Source organism: Mobula hypostoma, chromosome 9, assembly GCF_963921235.1.
Source record: "Mobula hypostoma chromosome 9, sMobHyp1.1, whole genome shotgun sequence".
NCBI classification, from domain to species: Eukaryota; Metazoa; Chordata; class Chondrichthyes; order Myliobatiformes; family Myliobatidae; genus Mobula; species Mobula hypostoma.
Genome location: NC_086105.1, coordinates 52,755,562 through 52,775,228, shown reverse-complemented (window position 1 = coordinate 52,775,228; position 19,667 = coordinate 52,755,562). Strand labels below are relative to the sequence as shown.

Genomic DNA, 19,667 nt, shown 5'->3' with positions numbered 1-19,667 from the left:
ATCAAAAGACAACAGGTTTCAATTGTTTCACACATTTAGAAAAGGTTTTAGTACAAATTGCACCATGTTGCTGTTCATTCGATTGTAAAATTAAAGTTAGAAGATGCTCATGTCACAAGCAGCACAAAATGTAGTTCAAAGTTCAAAAGTACAAAATAAATTTTATCAAAGTTCATACAGTATGTTACCATCCTGCGATTCATTTTCTTGTGCACATAAATAATACAGAATCAATGAAAAACTACACAAGCAAAGACAAACAAAACCAAAAAACAATATTAATAATAGATAAATTAAGTAATAAATAATATTGACGAGTTGTAGAATCCTTGAAAGTGAGTCTAAAGGTTGTAGAATCAGTTACAGAGTTTTAGGGTGAGTGAAGTTATTCATACTAGTTCAAGAGCCTGATGGTTGAAGGGTAATAACTGTTCTTGAACCTGGTGGTTTGGGGCCCCAAGGCTGCTGTAGCTCCTTCCTGATGGCAGCAAGTGATTACAAATCTCAGTGCACAAATGAACAAGTACCACATTATCATTTTGTCTTTCCCATGTGAGTAACAAAACCCCATCTGTCCCTTCCAGCATGTGGAAAATAACCGAAGTTCCCATGGCCAAAAATAAGCAAACAGCTCTTGTAGCATCTTGACCAAGATTCAGCAATCATTACAATCAATGTCATCTTCAGATTACAAAATTTATCTCATCTACTTTACATTTAAAAGCATTTCACAGTGATTGTTGGGATTAAAGGGCTATGAAAGCATAAATAATGACATTACTACAAGCTGTTATACCCTATTCAAACTGCTCCAGATCAAGATACACACCATTATATCTATCAAGATCTGCAAGCACAATCACGTTCATTTTAGCCATATAATAGAGCTAAAGCTCAAATGAGAACAAATTAAGTTAGAAACTTGTCTGGGACATTCTATTTCTTAAATTGACATTCAAACCAAATATTTCCTGGTGAATAGCTATTAACTGAAGCAAGTTCACAACTACCAAAAGAAACAATTTGACAGCTCTTCAGCTGTACAGTAAAATTTGGAATTGTCATCTGAATGTTTTACACTGCAAAATAAATATCCATCAGGCAACCTCACAAACATCTCTAAGGTCAGAGGTGAATTAACAGATCCATGATACTTGCCTCAACAGATTGTATACATTCATAAACAAGTGTGGCACTTTCCAAGAATCATCAGTTCATCTCTTCAACCAATACTTGATTGACCCATATTGGATGGGATTACTGTAGGCAAGGCCTATATTTGTTGCCCAACCCAATCCCCAGTTGACTGAAAAAACAAATTATTCTTGGTTAATTGCTCCTGTCCTCACGTATTTCTTAGCTTTGTACTGGTAAAGATAAAGTAATGACAGGGGAAAAGAAAATGACATTTAAAAAAAATCTCACTTGTTGCCAGAAAGTTAAAACGTCATGAGGAGTTTAGCGAGACTAAAATAAATGAGAGCAACACACATGAAAGTTGCTGGTGAACGCAGCAGGCCAGGCAGCATCTCTGAAACGTCGACTGTACCTCTTCCTAAAGATGCTGCCTGGCCTGCTGCGTTCACCAGCAACTTTCACGTGTGTTGCTTGAATTTCCGACATCTGCAGAATTCCTGTTGTTTGCGTTTTAAAATAAATGAGACTTGATATTTGACAGGTTTAGCAAGTGCACATCAGGTTTATCAACTTCATACAGTTCTTTATGTTTCACTGCTGAGTCACAGTAAACCTCTCCATCAGCGATGGAATTCATGCTGCCAAAGTCCGGACAAAAGGCCTCAGCTGACCAAGCAATCAATAGCATCTGCATTCCAAGAAGCATTTTCATTGCAAATGAATGGTTTATCAAATGTTTAAAATATGGAAAATGGGTGAAGAAAATAAATTAATTCTACCTATCAATAATGCTCATATTTGGATAATTAAATTCAACATGAAAATAAGAGTTAAAATGATTACAGTATGAAGCCAATTTCAGAGGCGATGCTTTCCCATAAATTGAGGATTAAACGATAATAATGATATTGAAGATGATTACAGAATTTGATCTTGTAGCAAAAAAAAACCTAAGGATTTGAGAGCTGTGCTTGATTTTCTGCTGTTGGCTCATCCATGTTCTAATTGTCTATGAGATGCAATTATACAGAACAGACAGTGCAGAAATAAGCGATTTTGTACACTAAGTGCATGCAGGTGTTTATGTTCCACTTGAGTCTCCTCCTGCCTTTCATCTGTCAACTTGACCTTAAATTACTTCTAATTACCTTCTCTTTCAAATGTTATTCCAGCTCCCCTTTAAATCCATCTACCTTGTTCACTTTAACCACTCCCCAGGGTAGCAAATACCACATCCTCACCAACCTTTGCATAAATACCAACATTATCTTTTCAATTAACTATCTTTGTTCCTGCCTACAAGAATTTTAGTGATTGTCAATAACATATAATCATATATGGACTCAACCAATCCGACAATTCGTATTAAAGAACATTTAATCCCCATGGTATTTTTAATTGCACATACAATAATACACAAAAGACTTCAGCACTGTACATTTATATAAATTTTGCTTTAGATGTTTAGTTTTGTCTTCTGCAGTGGTGTGCCAGTGGGAAATTTTAGATTTCAAACATTGCGGTTTTCCTAAAAATTAAATGTTAAGATAATTTTTTATATATTTTGTTAAAGAAAGTAATATGTTACCATATTAAGAAACATTTAAGGCAACAAACAGTCCTTGCGGGTGAGACAACATTTCACCTGTGTATTTGCTGGGATCATTTATTGCGACTTGGGCAGCCTCCTCTACATTGGTGAGACCTGCCATAAATTAGGGGACCATTTCATTGAGCACCTCCACACCATCAGTCACAAGTAGGATTTCCCAGTGGCCAACCATTTTAATTCTGATTCCCATTATGACATGGCAATCCATGGCCTCCTCTTGTGCCAAGATGAGGCCATCCTCAGGGTGAAGGTGCAACACTTCATTTTTCATCATGGTACCCTCCAACTTGATGGCATGGATATCAATTTCACCTGGTGAACAATTTCCCCCCACCCCCCACTCATTCCCTAATCTGACCTTTCACTTCTCACCTGCCTATAACTTCCCCAAGGGTCCTCTCCTCCTTCCCTTTCGCCTACTGTCCCTCTATCAGATTCTTTCTTCTCCAGCCATTGACCTCTCCCACCCACCTGGCTTCAACTATCACTTTCCAGCTAGCTTCTTCCCCCCCCCACCCCCCCCATCTTTTTACCCTGGCATCATACCCCTTCTTTCTCAGTTCTGAAGAAGGGTCTCAGCCCATACAGTGTTTAATCTTTTCCTGACCTTCTGAGCTCCTCCAGCATCTTGTGTGTTGCTTTGGATTTCCAGCATCTGCAGACTTTCTTGTGTTTGATACTAAGTTAAAAACTTGATTACTTAGTAGGAATATAGCCCAGAGCATAATTAAACAAAGATAACAAACAGAATGCTAATGAGCAATGACATAATGAGTTGAAGGAACTAATCTGATTAACTGAAACAGAAACGGGTCTAGAAGGAATCAAACTGGGTGATGGACAACCAAACTAAAGGGTAAAGGTGTGGCAAATGTAACAGTTTAACCGTCAAATCATCAATTCTTACACCATGGTAAGAATGAGCATAGCAACAAGTCACAAGATGGCCATCCTATATCAACAAGGTCTCTATCAAGCAGACATTTTGCAGCAGACAGGAGTTTCAAGATGTGCTGTCCGAGCTCTTCTAAAGCAGCAAAGAAACGGGCATGTTGAGGACCAAAGAAAGTGATTGGTCATGGAAAATGAATGCAGATGATAGATACATAAAACTGACATTTCTTCTAAATCTGAAGGTCCAGCACTGCTATCAATTCTGAACTCTCAGAAACAACTGGACCAACACCCTCTACAGTGCAGAGAAGTTATGTCAGAAGTGGTCTTCATGGAAGAGTTGCTGCTGAAAAGCCATTCCTCTGAAGTGGAAGTGGAAGCCAAGCCAAGAGACTCACCTACACACAAAAACACAAGGACTAAGGTGCTGTGCAATGGCAACAAGTGTTCTGGACTGACAAGTCAAACTTAAAACTTTTGGCTCAAACAGGAGGCAGTTTGACTTTATAAGAGTTGGAGAGCAAAACATGAATGAGTGTCTGCAGCTAATAGTGCAACACGGTAGAGGTTCCCTGCAGGTTTGGGGCTGCATTTCTGCAAATGGAATAGGTGATTTGGTCAGAATTAACGGAATCTTCAATGCTAAGTACAAGCAGATTCTCATCCATCACACAATACCACCAGGGAGGTGTTGGATTGGTCCTAACTTCATTCTGCAGCAGGACAATGACCTTAAACACACAGCCAAGGGCATAATGAACAAGGAAATGAAAAGAACAAGGAGTTCTGTAACAGATGATATGGCCTCCACAGAGCTCTGAACTCAACATCAGAGGCAGTCTGAGATTACCTGGAGAGACAGAAGCAAGACAGCCAAGATCTGCAGAACGATGGCAGGTTTTCCAAAATGCTTAGAACTACCTGCCAGCTGATTTTCTTATTAAACTGCATGGCAGTGTACGCAAGAAAAATGATGCAGTTTTAAAGGCAAAGGGTGGTCATACTAAATATTGATAATAGTATTATTTACTTCTTACTTCCCTTCATTGCAATTTTTGATATTTAGAAACTTATAATTTCAGTATTTTAAAGCATCTTCACTTTATAGATTTTTTACATGAGCCTTCAATTTTTGTACTGTACTGTATATATTTTGATAATAAATTTACTTTGAACTTTGCATATTGGAGCTGTCTTAATACTGAAGTGAATTATCCTGTTCATGAAGGCAATATTAGAACACATACATTTTAGAACTAAATAGGCCAAGAATATTTGCCAGAGCCTCTGCTTTACATGAGCACCAACCCACTGGCCTCCATCTAACTCAATCAACAAATTAAAACAAAAGAGGTGCTTGGCGCATACAAGTGTGATGGTTTGTATGCATCTTTTGCTTCCTCCTGTATGTTATTACTAACCCATTAAGATCAGTAAAAATTACTTAGATTTGTTAAGAATGAAAGTTCAAAAAATTTTGGATGCCAAGTTATCTTTTCTTTTATTGGTAACCTTGGGTAAATAAACAGGGGCAATAATTGATTGCTTAAATTGCAACACAATTGAAGAGTTATATGTACTGAACAATGCAATCTTTTCTGTGATAAATCCTCAGAATAAAGCATATTACGCCTCAGCCCATCTAATCAATCCAGCACCTTGACCTCTGTCAATTAGTATGAGTTTTGTTTTTGTGCTTCATTATTGCATCAAGTAAATATATGAATCAAAAGCAAAGGTGGAGAAGAAACAATTTACAAGATTGCATGTCAGATGAATTAAAGCATCTACACAAAAGGTGCTGAGTGCTGGTGTACATTTACATTCTCCCTACATTTGAAGCATTGCACAGTCAAAACAACTATTCTACCAGTTCATGGTCACCTCAAGGATATCCTGAAGTATTTCAAATAACTAATGTTGAAAAATATAAATCAGCAACACCAAAACAGAAGTCAACCTTTAATGACTTAACCTCAACCTCTTTCATTTACAGGCTCAGTAACACACAAACCTAGCATTTCGATATCACTTCTCACAGCAAGTAATCTGCATGCCATTCCAATATATCTGGATAATGGCAGACAAATGACAAATTTACATATGATATGCATATTACCTATTAGGCTGACAATCTTAGTACCAATAAAGCTGTCCCTTCTTATCCAAGATGTTCCCTAGATAATAATTCAAAACAACTTAAATGTGATACAATTATAAAAGCCAAGTGATAATTATTTTATTTAGAGATACAGCACAGTAACATCCTTCTGGGCCCAATGAGCCCATGCGGCCCAATTACACCCACGTGACTAATTAACCTACTAACCTAAACATTTTGGAATGTGGGAGGAAACAGGAGCACTTGGAGGAAACCCACATGGTCACAGGGAAAACAGAAATTCTTCAGACAGCGGCGGCAATCGATTCTGGGATAATCCATTCAATAGACTCAGTTCAAAGTACGTATAGTCACCATATCAAAACCTGATGTTAATTTTCTTGCATACACAGTAAATCAAAGAAAATCAATAGAATCAATGAAAGACTGTACCCAAGAGGATGGACAAACAACCAATGTGCAAAAAGACAAAATACTGTGCAAATACAAAAGAAAAAAATAGTAATACACCATAAGAGATAAAAGCAGAATTAGGCCATTTGACTCATCAAGTCATTTCTTCATGGCTGATCCATTTTCCCTCTCAACCACATGCTCCTGGCGTCTTCCCACAACCTTTCATGCCCTGACTAATCAAGAACCGATCAACCTCCGGCTTAAATACACCCAATGACCTGGCCTCCACAACCGCCTATAGCAACAAATTCTACAGGTTCACTACCCTTTGGCTAAAGAAAGTCCTCCATAGTTCTGTTCTAAATAGTCGTCCCTCTATTCTAAGTCTGTGCCCACTGGTCCTGGACTTCCCCACAATAAGAATCATCCTCTTCACAGCCACGGTTTAGGCCTTTCAACATTCGATAGGTTTCAATGAGATTCACCCCCCCCCCACTTTCGTAAATTCCAGCAAGTGCAGGCCCAGAGCCAAACACTGCTCATACAATAACCCTTTTATTCCCAGAATCATTCTTATGAAACTCCTCTAAACCCTCTCCAATGTTAGCAAATGCTTTCTCATTTAAGGGGCCCAAAACTCCTCACAATACTCCATATGAGACCTCACCTGTGCTTTATAATGCCCCAGCATTACATCATTACAGCATTATATTCTATTCCTCTCAAAATGAATACCAACATTGCATTAGGCTTTCTCACCACCAACTCAACTTGAAAGTTAAGCTTCAGGAAATCTTGCATGAGGACTCCCTTTGCATCTTGGATATTTGAATTTTCTGCCTGTTTAGAAAATAGAGTACGCTTTTGTTCCGTCTACCAAACTCCATGATCATACCCTTCTCGACATCATAATCCATCTGCCACTTCTTTACTCATTCTCCAAATCTGTCTCATTCCTTCTACAGCCCTGCTTCCTCAACACTACCTGCCCCTCAACCCATCTTCGCAACATCCGCAAACTTGGCCACAAAGCCATCAATTCTGTCATTTAAATCATTGACACACAGTGTAAAAAACAGTACCAACACAGATCCCCGCAGAACACCACTTGTCACCAGATAAGGCTCCCTTTATTCCCTCTCTTTGCCTCCTGCCAATCAGCCAATCCTCTATCCATGCTGGTACCTACCTGTAATACTACAGGCTCGTCTTGTTAAACAGCCTCATGTGCGGCACCTTGTCAAAGGCCTTCTGAAAATTTAAGTACACAACAGCAACTGAATCTTCTTTCTCTATCTTGCTTGTTATGTCCTCAAAGAATTTCAACAGATTTGTAGGCAAGGTTTTCTCTTAAGGAAACCATGCTGACTTTGGCCTCCAAATAATCCTTATCCTTAACAATTTTGACTCCAAAATAGAACACAGAACATAGAATAATACAGCACAGTACAGCCCCTTCTTTGGCCCACAATGTTGTGCCGACCCTTTAACCCTGTCTCCCATATAAGCCCCCACCTTAAATTCCTCCATATACCTGTCTAGTAGTCTCTTAAATTTCACTAGTTAATCTGCCTCTACCACTGACTCAGGCAGTGCATTCCACGCACCAACCACTCTGAGTAAAAAACCTTCCTCTAATATCCCCCTTGAACTTCCCACCCCTTACCTTAAAGCCATGTCCTCTTGTATTGAGCAGCGGCGCCCTGGGGAAGAGGCGCTGGTTATCCACTCTATCTATTCCTCTTATTATCTTGTACACCTCTATCATGTCACCTCTCATCCTCCTCCTCTCCAAAGAGTAAAGCCCTAGCTCCCTTAATCTCTGATCATAATCCATACTCTCTAAACCAGGCAGCATCCTGGTAAATCTCCTCTGTACCCTTTCCAATGCTTCCACATCCTCCCTATAGTGAGGCGACCAGAACTGGACACAGTACTCCAAGTGTGGCCTAACCAGAGTTTTATAGAGCTGCATCATTACCCCGCGACTCTTAAACTTTATCCCTCGACTTATGAAAGCTAACACTCCATAAGCTTTCTTAACTCCCTATCTACCTGTGAGGCAACTTTCAGGGATCTGTGGACATGTACCCCCAGATCACTCTGCTCCTCCACACTACCAAGTATCCTGCCATTTACTTTGTACTCTGCCTTGGAGTTTGTCCTTCCAAAGTGTACCACCTCACACTTCTCCAGTTTGAACTCCATCTGCCACTTCTCAGTCCACTTCTGCATCCTATCAATGTCTCTCTGCAATCTTTGACAATCCTCCACACTATCCACACCACCACCAACCTTTGTGTCATCTGCAAACTTGCCAACCCACCCTTCTACCCCCACATCCAGGTCGGTAAAAAAAAAAAATCACAAGAAGTAGAGGTCCCAGAACTGATCTTTGTGGGACACCACTAGTCACAACCCTCCAATCCAAAGGTACTCCCTCCACCATGACCCTCTGCTTTCTGCAGGCAAGCCAATTCTGAATCCACCTGGCCAAACTTCCCTGGATCCCATGCCTTCTGACTTTCTGAATAAACCTACCGTGTGGAACCTTGTCAAATGCCTTAGTAAAATCCATGTAGGTCACATCCACCCTCATCTATATGCCTGGTCACCTTCTCAAAGTACTCTATCAGGCTTGTTAGACACGATCTGCCCTTCACAAAGCAATGCTGACTGTCCCTGATTCAGACCATGATTCACTAAATGCCCACAGATCCTATCTCTAAGAATCTTTTCCAACAGCTTTTCCACCACAGACGTAAGGTTCACTGGTCTGTAATTACCCGAACTATCCCTACTACCTTTTTTGAACAAGCGGACAACATTCCAATCCTCCGGTACCATTCCCATGGACAAGGACATAAAGGTCCTAGCCAGAGGCTCAGCAACCTCTTCCCTCGCCTCGTGGAGCAGCCTAGGGAATATTCCGTCAGGCCCCGGGGACTTATCCATCCTAATGTTCCATACACTGAGATCAGGCTAAAAGGCTTATAATTTCCTTTCTTCTACCTCCCTCCCTTCTTGAAGAGTGGAGTGACATTTGCAATTTTCCAGTCCTCCATGCCAGAATCTGGTAATTCTTGTAAAATCACTACAATGCCTCCACAATCTCCCCAGCCACCTCTTTCAGAGCCCTGGGGTGCAGTTCATCTCATCCAGGTGACTTAGCCACCTTCAGACCTTTCAGCTTCCCATGCAACTTCACCCAAGTAAAAGCAACTGCACTCACTTCTGCCGCCTGACACTCTCGAGCTTCCAGCATACTGCTGGTGTCTTCCACAGAGAAGACGGATGCAAAATACTTAGTTTGTCTGCCATTTCCTTGCCCCCTCACTCCCCTCCCAATTACTCTCTCTCTAGTGGTCTAACATCTGCTCTCGCATTTCTTTTACTCTTTATATATCTAACTTTTGGTATCCTCTGATATTTTTGGCTAGCTTACCTACATTTAATGTTTTCCTTCCTTATGACTTTCGAGTTGCCTTCAGTTGGTTTTTAAAAGCTTCGCAATCTCTAACTTCCTAATAACTTTTGCTTTATTATATGCCCTTTTTCATTTTATGTTTATGAATTCCCTTGTCAGCCACGGCTGCAGCATCCTGCCTTTATGATACTACTTCTCTGGATGTATCTATCCGACAGCTTTCTATTTTCTCCCAGAAACTCCAGCGATCGCTGTTCTGCTGTCATTACTTCTAGCATCCCCTTCCAAGCTTTGGCCAGTCTCTCTCTTGTGCCTCTAATTCCCTTTACTTCTCTCGAATACTGATACATCTGACTTTAGCTTCTCCCTCACAAATTGTAGGGTGAATTCTATCAAATTATGATTACTGTCTCCTAAGGGTTATTTACCTTCAGCTCCCTAATCAAATCAGGTTCATTACACAGCACCCAACTGAATATAACCTTTCCCCGAGTGGGCTCAACCACAAGCTCCTCTAAAGCCATCTCGTAGGCATTCTGCAAATTCTCTCCTGGGATCCAGCACCAACCTGGTTTTCCCAATCTACCTGAAGAATAAATATACAATAGATATTGAGAATATGAAGTGTCCGTGAAAGTGAGTCCTTAGTTGTGGAACAGTTCAGTGATGGGGCAAGTGAAATTGAGTGAAATTATCCTATCTGGTTCAAGAGTCTGATGGCTGAGGGGTAATAACTGCACCTGAATCTGGTGGTTAAGATCGAGGCTCCTGTACCTTCTTCCTGAGGATGGAAGTGAGAAGAGAGCATGGCCTGGGTGGAGGTTCTTGATAATGACTGCTGCATTCCTGTGACAGCACTCCATACAGATGTACTCAATGTCGAGAGGGCTTTACCCATGATGGCCTGGGCCATATCCACTACTTTTTGTAGGATGTAGAAATTTACATTCAAAGGTACTGTGTTTCCAACAAGTCAATCTACTCTCCACCACACATCAATAGAAGTTTGCCGAATTTCGGATGGCATGCCAAATCTTCACAAATTCGGAAGTAGAGGTGTTGATGTGTTTTTTTTGTAATGGCATTTATGAGCCAGGCTCATTACAGATCCTCTGAAGTAACCCTGAGGACCCCCCCCACCCCCCCGCCACTGATGAGGGTTGGCTCCTGGAACTCTAGTTTACTTCGAATGAAGTCAATAATCAGCTCCTTGGTCTTGCTGACATTGAGTGAGAGGTTGTTGTTGTAGCACCACTCAGCCAGATTTTCAGTCTCCCTCATATCCTCATTTGTCACCACCTTTGATTCAGCCAAAGACAATGGTGTCATCAGTGAACTTGAATATGGCATTGGAGTTGATCTTAGTTTCAGATTAAGTGTAAAGTGAGTAGAGCAGGAGACTAAGCACACAGCCTGTGGTACACACCTGTGCAGATGGAGTTTGTAGAAATGTTGCCACCAATGCAAACTGACTAGGGTCTGCAAGTGAGGAAATATAGGATCTCAAAACCCTTCATTGCCTTATCCCTTCCATTCTGGCAAAATTTACCCTGAATTATATACCTTATGCCACTATCAAGTGAAAATTGTAATCGATTTTACCCTTCCTTGCCTAGACACATTCATGACTTTGTCTAGCCTCAGAGCTTATTCTGTTTATTATTAGTAAATAATTCCCATTTTGCTAAAAATTTACAACCATATCCACCCACAAGTTTTTTTCCATTCCAGATCCATCTTCCTTTACATTGTGTTATTTATTCAAGTAATTGACACTGCTCAGAAACAAATTCTCCCCCCACACAAAAATATCCAGTCTTGTTGCTGCAAAAAGACATAGCTCAACAACTCTTCAAACCACATTTATAGTCCTCCACTCTATTACACAAGTTAAAATTCATTGTGAAATAATGGAAGGTAGCTCTGTCATCTCAAAGAAGAGCTGTCAGTCAGCTCATGATAATGATGCTTAGTCAATCAGAACAAGGCATTAAAAGTCACCATTTCATACATTACCTCTTCTACAGTGATTCTATAGAGATGTCAATTGCATTCATACAACCCAATATTAAGTCTGTTGGATCTAGCACCATGCTCAACAGGAGGATAGACACTTAATTCAAGAACTTGGGGCATGTGACTGGGATACAATTCCTTGAGCCTAACTTTCTGTTGATCTGAATGATACCAATTCTGACCACCTCAATGGAGTAAAACCCTTCAGACTTTAATAAGATGGTTTCTCATTCTTCTGAATTCTAGTGGACAGAGACCCAACCTGTTCAATATTTCTTAAGGCAGCCATTTCATCCAACGAATCAATCAAGCACATCTGGCCTTCACTACCTCCAAAGTCAATTCATATTTTGTAACAAAATCTATCCTGAAGCTTTTGGAAAGCATCAAGTTGGATAAGCATCAAGTCGGGGTACATCTCACCGGGACCGGACGAGATGTACCCCAGGTAACTGTGGAAGGCAAGGGAGGAGATTGCTGAGCCTCTAGTGATGATCTTTGCATCATCAATGGGGACGGGAGAGGTTCCGGAGGATTGGAGGGTTGCAGATATTGTTCCCTTATTCAAGAAAGGGAGTAGATAGCCCAGGAAATTATAGACCAGTGAGTCTTACTTCAGTGGTTGGAAAGTTGATCGAGACGATCTTGAGAGGCAAGATTTATAAACATTTGGAGAGGCATAATATGACTAAGAATCGTCAGCATGGCTTTGTCAAAGGCAGGTCGTGAGGATGTGACTAAACACATTGAGGAACATAGAGCCGCAGACGTAGCGTATATGGATTTCAGCAAGGCATTTGATAAGGTACTCCATACAAGGCTTACTGAGAAAGTAAAGAGGCATGGGATCCAAGGGGACTTTGCTTTGTGGATTCAGAATTGGCTTGCCCACAGAAAGCAAAGAGTGGTTGTAGATGGGTCATATTCTTATGGAGGTTGGTCACCAGTGGTGTACCTCAGGGATCTGTTCTGGGACCCCTACTCTTCGTGATTTTTATAAATGACCTGGATGAGGAAGTGGAGGGATGGGCTAGTAAATTTGTCGATGACACAAAAAGGTGGGTGGTGTTGTGGACAGTGTGGCAGGCTGTCAGAGGTTACTGCGGGACATTGATAGGACGCAGAACTGGGCTGAGAAGTGGCAGATGGAGTTCAACCTACATAAGTGTGAGGTGGTTCATTTTGATAGGTCAAATATGATGACAGAATATAGTATTAATGGTAAGACTCTTGGCAGTGTGGAGGATCAGAGGGATCTTGGGGTACAAGTCCATGGGACACTCAAAGTTGCTACGCAGGTTGACTCTGTGGTTAAGAAAGCATACGGTACATTGGCCTTCATCAATCATGGGATTGAGTTTAGGAGCTGAGAAGTAATGTTGCAGCTATATAGGACCCTGGTCAGACCCCACTTGGAGTACTGGACTCAGTTCTGGTTGCTTCACCATAGGAAGGATGTGGAAGCCATAGAAAGGGTGTAGAGGAGATTTACAAGGATGTTACCTGCATTGGGGAGCATGCCTTATGAGAATAGGTTGAGTGAACTCGGCCTTTCTTCCTTGGAGCGACGGAGGATGAGAGGTGACCTGATAGAGGTGCGTAAGATGATGAGAGGCATTGATTATGTGGATAGTCAGAGGCTTTTTCCCCATGGCTGAAATGGCTAGCACAAGAGGGCAGTTTTGAGGTGCTTGGAAGTAGGTACAGAGGAGATGCCAGGGGTAAGTTGTTTTTTTTAATATGCAGAGAGTGGTGAATGCATGGAATGGGCTGCCGGCCATGGTGGTGGAGGCAGATATGATAGGGTCTTTTAAAAGACTCCTGGACAGGTACATGGAGCTCAGAAAAATAGAGGGCTATGGATAACCCTAGGTAAGGACACATTTGGTACAGCTTTGTGGGCCAAAGGGCCTGTATTGTGCTGTAAGTTTTCTATGTTTCTAAATAGTGAGTATGTCTCCTCACCAAAGCCCTGTCATAGCAATATTTCCTAACTTCACCCCACCCCCAATCAGTCGAAACCAACATCCAAATTCACAACCCATTAACTTCAAGCTCACTCGATTTCTTTGAATAAATTTCAAAAATTTAATACTCAAGTAGTGGGAGTAATGAAATTACAAATAAATATTGACTAATTTCATGGAATCCATGTTAATTTATGTTCCTTTAATTTTTATGTTTAACTTATATTTGCCTTCATCTTGTAATGTAGTGCACTGCTGCAAAAAGTCAATTTTCATCATATTTATACCCCATGTATGTCTGACACCAACTTGATGACAATAATTTTGAAAACTTTCCTTACACAGTGGAGAACGAAGTATTACAGAAGAGAAATTGCTTTTGTTTTCAACTAAAGACAAATTTCAATACCTGATGGGGTTTAAGGAAGTGACAATGAAGATAGCAGATGTTTTGGTTGTAACCTTCTAAAATACAAATGTAGCATCGTATTTAAAGAGAAAGCGGGAATATTCAAGAGAGAATGATTCAGATAGTGGGAATTAAAAGATTATTGGGGACACAGCTACAAGTTACCAGAGTTAGATTATGAAAGAAATGCATAAATCAATTAAGTGACAAAAAGGAATTTTGAAAAAGAGGATAAAATTTGGCCAAGTCAGAAATCACATTTGACAATCTATATCTTGTTTCTGTAACAAGCAGAATAGACAAGAGCAAACTATATAATATGTGGTATTTGTATTTTCAGAAAGCCCTTAAGGTGCCACAGAAAAGATATACCAAATTGGAGGTTATGATGTTGGAGGCAATGTAGTGGCATGTCTGGGTGATTGCTCAATAGCCAATACACTGACAATGAGTCATTCTTTACATGGAGATGTATAACTTGTGGATGCCACATGGATTGGTGCTGAGTCTCCAGATGTTCATAACTTTTGAGTATTGAATCAGAATCAGATTATTTAGCACTGACGTACATCATGAAATTGGTTGTTTTGCAGCTGCAGTGCATTACATAAGAAAATACTCCAGGTTGCAATAAGAAATATAAAAATAATAATGTGGAAATAAGTGCAAAATTGTGAGGTAGTGTTCATGGGTTCACAGGCAGTTGAGAAATTTGATGGCAGAGGAGAAGAAGCTGTTTCTGAAACGTTGAGCGTGTTTTTTGGCTCCTATGTCTCCTCCCTGGTGGTGGCAATGAGAATGTCCTGTATGGTGAGGGCCTTTAACGAGAAATACTGCCTTCGTGAGGCACCGTCTTATGAAGATTTCTTCAACACCCCTCTCCTGAAGTCCACACTCAGTGCTTTAGTTTTATATTATTGTGTAATATACCCTGGGCTTGCTGATGATACAAAGCTGGGTTGCAGGTGTGAACTATGATTCAGAAGTACTTCACAGGACAGATGCACTGTGAAAGTGCAAAGACACAGCAGGTTGAGCATGTCAAGTAAATTGCAGGTCACCTACTTTGGTAGGAGAAATGCACATTACTTTCGGAAGGGCAAGTGAAAAAGCTGAAGTTTAAGGGTCCCAATTGCCCTTGAACAAAAGTCACTGGAAGTCAACATAGAATTATAGTAAATAATAGACCTATCAGGACCGTGCCAAGAAATTTCTTCATATGGGTAACTGAACCTTAAATTTTCTAATTTTGAGATCATAATGAACATTACATTGAACTATTTCATTCAAGTCAGAAATAGACAAAATAGTTGAGGTATCAGCACCGAGCAGAGGCACACCCTAATATTTGCAACCTTAAAATCACCTGATTGATTGCACTTTTGGCTTAGTTAACTAAATTTCTATCCAGGTCAATCCAATACTTTCAGTTCAATGAGATAACCAAATAACCAACATGCACAATTTCTCTCTTTTAGTTACCTTACCAATAATATCCTGAAAGGAAAGCTGATACAAGGGTTAAACAAATTACTTTCCATAAAACCATCATACTAAGACTTTCTAACAATTGTGTTACTGCTTCATGAAATTAACATTTTTTGCAATGATTTATGTGGTTTCCTTCACCCTCTTAAGTTTTGCATTTACTTTTCATATTCCCAACATCTGACTAATGTCCAGTTAAATAACAGAAACAGAAGAGATTCTGCAGATGCTATAAATCTTGAGTAACACACAAAATGCTGGAGGAACTCAGCAGTACAGATTAGTATGCATGGAGAGGAATAAACAGTTGAGGTTTCAGGCGAGATCCTCAAATTCTAGAAACAGAAACTTTGATACATGTGCCAACCATTCAGTACACCGTCTCTATTCAAAGGATAAAAAACAAAATCTACCTTCCTGCACAAGTTCTGTGGCATTGCAAGCCACATCTCAAAGTACTCAGCAACTACCAAGATTTCAGACAGATTCAGGATGCTATCCATCACCTTAAGGTTTTCCTTATTTCTCAACCCCACTCGCCACCCAAATCTTTCCAAGTACTTTAATCTCTTGTCTCCTAGATTTTGAAACCTCTGAGAATAGTTCGTATATGCCAAACAAAACATTAACTCACCTATGCTTTTGGGGCCCCGTTTCCTTTGGAACTCAGTATTTGAACTTGCACATCCAAATTTTGTTTAATGCAAGTGGTTGGAGTAAGAGGCAAACTGAAATAATTCCATGTACTACCTTTACTTGGATCTTCCCCCAGATTGCCTCCTGTTAAGTCATGGGGCCCCATTCACACAGCCAAACTTCTTCACTATTTCAGAAGCTACTTTGGAGGAGAAATTTCAAATAAAGCTGCTAATCTTACTGACCGGGACATGGTCTATCTGAATCCTGTTGTGCGAGTTTGAATACAAGACAAAAATGCTGCAAAGTTACAACCAATCTATAGTCTCTTCAAATGGTGAAAAAAAGCAAAAGCTTGATACAGCAGTCTTCACCTAATCCCATCTTAAAAATATCACCCTGAGCTGCTGAATGGCACATTAATAAATCATATTCTCACATGGAAAAATGAGCACTTGGTCAGTGCCTTAGAATGAAGTGTGTGCAATCAGGGATGGTGGTGGTAATGGAGAGAAATAGTCAGCGCAGTAAGATAACTGCAGATGCACTTTATTAAGAAAGATGGTCAGTGAATTAAGTATCGTGGCACAGCAACAAAATTTCAGTCTCAAAACTGGTTGGCTAGAAAGTTGAAATTGCTTCCCTGGTGAGATTAATAGCTTTTTCCACATGGAAATCTGGCACAACTTCTAAAGTTTGCAAATGTTTATCACTTATGTGGAAAAACAAGTTTACTTGCTTCTTTAACAGATTGATTACATTCTTGTTTTAAATGGTTTTGTCCAAAAGGTATTCTGAACATCAGCAGATTTTCAACACTTGCAGGCAGTGACTGACCATCCCCTCTCCACCCCAAAAAAAAAATCAACATTTCAGCTGTGAAGTGCTTATGGAAGGCAGGAACCTGCACTTGGGATAAGAATTCACAAATTTTCTTTCTGCAAGTTTGGGTGTCAGTAGAATGCGTAGCTACAGGGTATACTAGACAAAATCAATGATGCTCTGAATGAAAACCTTTAAATATACTTTTGACAGCACATCAAGTTCTACCTGGTTCCCAGCTACATTCTTCCCTCCATTCCCAAACCAGTATCAAGGGCCATTGTGTCATATGGATAAAGGGATAAAGTGCACAAAATCAGTAGTAAGCGATAACTACTGAAATTCAATGGTCTTCATATTTATAAAATGCATCATAAGTGTGGATGACAAATTCATTTCAAGAGCAGTGGTGCAGATCAAGTAAATAATAAAACAGCCCACATTCGCACTAATTGCCAATGTTTGGCCAATCTACTCAATAACCACCTCAAATGAGGACATCACTACCTCACAATACATCAAGCACAACAATTGGCACAAAGTTACTGCGGTAGGATAAACTATAAAGTTTATTTGATGCATGTCATTTTTCTGGAATGCTACTTCAGTTCCCACTATAGATACTGTCTAATCCCTTCTGTATTTTGAATACTTCATTTTATTTTTTTCTATCTTACATATATCATTTTGTATCCACCAGAGACAGAGCTAATGCATCAGTTCAGCAAGATACAACCACATGGAGAACTGTTGGACTAATCCAATAGTTTGTTCCATGTCAAAACTGGTTCAAGTAATCACAGGTACAGATATCAATATGCCACTAATCACTGACTATTGAAGCTTGTGCAAATGAAGCACTGACAAAAAACAAATGCTTGGTAAAATTAAAAATGAAAGATTTCTACTGTATCCATCAAAGATCAATAAGCACAGCTCGCAATACATCTAGAAGGAGAAATTCTACTGATTCTCACAGCAATAAATTTGTGCAATCATCCTGATTAAATGCACCCCAGCAAATAAATTATCTATCTTTGCCTCAATGTGAATCTTTCAGGGATGTCTGAGAAAATACAAACTGCACTACAAAAGGATTTTTTTGTGCTAACTGCAAGCCTACCAACTGTTATTGAACAGTTGAATATTAAATACTAAGTGTTCAAGTTTTAGTGAGCAACTATTCCCTCAAAGTTCTACCGACAAGCTGAAAGCTTGTTAATGGTGATGCTCCCAATCAAGAACACCAATCAGGGAAGCTAAAATAGGTTTTAAAAAAGTGCTTTTGCAATATTATCTGCAGACATTTTCCCTCCAAAGTTGAGCTTGAAATCCATTACTTTGACAACCAGGCTGTCATAGCATGCCAGCCTCTCATCTAAAAGTGATGTTAAAAACAAGCCTATAATACCTCCCCTCTTATTTAAATGTACATCAACATAAATTTTTCTCTATGATAAGGATATTTTATTCAACATCTTCAATAATCCACTTTACTTTCCCACGCAATTACACTTCAGATAAGATTTTAGCTTGAATATTTTAAAGCAATTAATTTTACTTTTTAAAATACAAACATAGTTAACTTTTGTCAAACCAAAAATGGCCCAAGAACCACAAATGAGAAACACCAACTTCTTACCCAATGGACAAATTTCTGTACCATAGAGCTTACTAATGGAGCTTTTTTCCTTGCCTCTACTGCTTGCAATTTCTCCCAATACTAAATTCATGAAACTCAGCTGTTAACAATAAAGAATAATTTAATAAAACACAGCACTAACCTCTCGGTTACGTGTTTGTACACTAAAATAGAACAGAACTTAGAACTTCCCGATATTGCACGAAGACGCAGGCCAGCTTCAAAGCGGATGAATGAACTTAGGTGTTTTCTTTAAAAAAATACATGTTGCATCACATAATATTCTGCTTTGCCTTATTTAAAAAAAAACAGCGAGATGCCTTTTTCCAGTCGGATGCATGAGTAAAGAGGGAACAGTAATCCCTCCCATCTCACCAACTCAACACAAGGAACAATTGTAACTCCCTCCTCTCCATGAAAGTGGGGGAAGAGGACGGGCCTTTCCCGGTGTCGGTCCTCCTTTCGGACCGACTGTAGGCCGGCTGTCTAACTGAACGCCGGCTGGCGCCTGGTACTGGCGCGGCCTGGAGGCGCGACTGAAGCCTCCGGGTAGCAGTGACCGGGTGCCAGACTCTCAGCAACTCTTCTCAGCCTGCTCCTCTCAAAGGCTGCCCTACTCACCGTTTCACCGTACAGGAGCTTCACTGGTCTCTTCCTTGCGTATCCTTATCCTGGTGCTGACGGGGAGTAATTACAGGCCGGTTCCCTCCAGACGATATTATATATAATTATATATCCGTCTCTCTTCACAGCGCTGCTCTCATTTACACGCCAGCCACCATTTTTTTTCTCTCTCTCCCTAGGAATCCCCTTCGGCGAGTCTGCGCACGAACGCGGCCACGCATGCGTCCACCGCCGCACCTGCAACCGTTACCCTTCTCCTTCGGCCCCCGGCTGCTGCGCGCTACCTGCTGGTAATTGTAGTCCAACCTTCCTTCCGCCTCAATCTGTTAGGGCGAAGTGGGCGAAGCTGGTATACATTTCCCAGAGGGTCCCGGGACGCGGCTCCTCTTTTGAAAGATACGGGTTTTGCTCAGTTCTGGGAACCAGAATGAAACAAAAGGCAGGGATTTAAGAGAAGGAAATAAGAAAGCTAATG

The 19,667-nt window shown here is 40.3% G+C and overlaps 1 protein-coding gene across 12 annotated transcripts in view; it reads right to left on the bottom strand.

The window, feature by feature from the left end:
• Positions 1-19,388, bottom strand: part of cnot4b (CCR4-NOT transcription complex, subunit 4b) — a 176,195-nt gene extending 156,807 nt beyond the window's left edge. For all 12 annotated transcript variants that reach the window (XM_063058285.1, XM_063058292.1, XM_063058287.1 and 9 more), the window contains exon 1: positions 19,190-19,388. The gene's annotated coding sequence lies outside the window, so the exon portion shown is untranslated. The remainder of the gene's footprint in view (positions 1-19,189) is intronic.
• Positions 19,389-19,667: the final 279 nt, after the last annotated feature.